The following is a 2026-nucleotide window of genomic DNA, read 5'->3' as shown; positions in this document are numbered from 1 at the left end:
AACACAGTGTAAAGAGGGGAGGATGGAAAAGAAAAAGGAACAGATCATAAATGTAATCTGTATATTGGGAAGGCAAATCTTTTTTAAGGGTCTTTATTCTTCCTCCCTTAAAGGCATACAGATGTAACTATGTCATTTGGTATAACATTTAGGGGCCCATTCACTAAGTTCGAGTGAAGGAATAGAGGAAAAATAGTTCGAATTTCGACCATGGAATTGGCTACTTCGACCTTCGTCTACGACCTTCGACTTCGATTCGAACTAAAAATCGTTCCACTTTTCGAAAAGTCAAAGTACCGTCTCTTTAAAAATTTCTTCGACCCCCTAGTTCGCCACCTAAAACCTACCGAGGCCAATGTTAGCCTATGGGGAAGGTCCCCATAGGCTTGCCAACAATATTATGATCGAAGGATAATCCTTCGATCGATGGATTCAAATCCTTCAAATCGTTCGATTCGAAGGATTTAATCGTTCGATCGAACAAATTGCGCAAAATCCTTCAACTTCGATATTCGAAGTCGAAGGAATATAATTCGGCAGTCGAATATCGAGGGTTAATTAACCCTCGATATTCGACCCTTGATACATCTGCCCCATAGTGTATATGTGTGTGTATCTATCTATCTATCTATCTATCTCTCTATATATTAGGGATTCACCAAATCCAGGATTCGGTTCAGGATTCGGGCCTTTTTCAGCAGGATTCGGATTCGACCGAATCCTTCTGCCCGGCCGAACCAGAGAGGGAAATCACTTGACTTTTTTCACAAAACAAGTAAGTAAAAAATGTTTTCCCCTTTCCACCCCTAATTTCATCAATTTCAAATCAGGTTTTGTTTCTGTATTCGGGCAAATCTTTCCGAAGGTTTCAGGGGTTAGGCCGAATACAAAATAGTGGATTTGTTGCATCCCTAATATATCTATATATATCTATATATATATATCTATATATATATATATATATCTATATATATATATATATATATCTATATATATATATATATATATATATATCTATATATATATATCTATATATATATATCTATATCTCTATATCTATCTATCTATCTATCTATATCTATCTATCTATATCTATCTATATATATATCTATCTATATATATATATATCTATCTATATATCTATCTATATATCTATCTATCTATCTATCTATCTATCTATCTATCTATCTATCTATCTATCTATCTATCTATCTATCTATCTATATATATATATATATATATATATTCCGAGCACAGTGTTTGCACTCTTACCAGATTAGTCACGATATTCAGGTGCAATGGTCAAAACTTATTGTATAAGTTGATAGAAGGACCAGCACTCCATTTCAATGTGTTTATTTATGCTTTTATTCTTATTCGACGTTTCTGCCCTCATTAGAGCCTTTTTCAAGGACGTCTTTGAAAAAGGCCCTAATGAGGGCCGAAACGTCGGAAAAGCATAAATAAACACATTGATTATTCACAAGCAATGGAGTGCTGGTCCTTTTATCAACACACACATTCAGAAGAACAATATGGGTATCCATCTGATGGGTTATTGATTAACCAACCACATGAACATTAGTTCAGGTGTTTTTAGCTTAAGAAATATACAGAGTCTTTCTGTATAGGAACATGGCAGGGCACTGGCATTCTGTGTTTAATCATCTCACGAGGACTAGGAGTGTCTTGATTGGTGAAGCCTTGAGACATCAGCGTCTAATGTCCCATAAAGCAACTGGCTGTATTATTATAGGGAATACTAAGTCTGGGTCACAGGCCAGGAACAGACAGTTTCCTATAACATGTATTATATCCAAGTAACTCCAGCTAGCAATGAGAAAAACAAAACTGTGAACAATTCTTCGTATAGTATAATGATGTGACAGTTTTTGAAGACAGTAAACATCACCTAACTATACCTTTGCTTACATTCTGTACAAAAAATAACAGGCCATGAATTTGAACAATTTCTGGCTGTACATTGTTGGCCCAGGAGAAAGCAAAGTGAAAGTGTTTCTGGTTT

This window comes from Xenopus laevis, chromosome 7S (assembly GCF_017654675.1).
Source record: "Xenopus laevis strain J_2021 chromosome 7S, Xenopus_laevis_v10.1, whole genome shotgun sequence".
Lineage (NCBI taxonomy): Eukaryota > Metazoa > Chordata > Amphibia > Anura > Pipidae > Xenopus > Xenopus laevis.
This window is presented reverse-complemented; position numbering follows the sequence as displayed.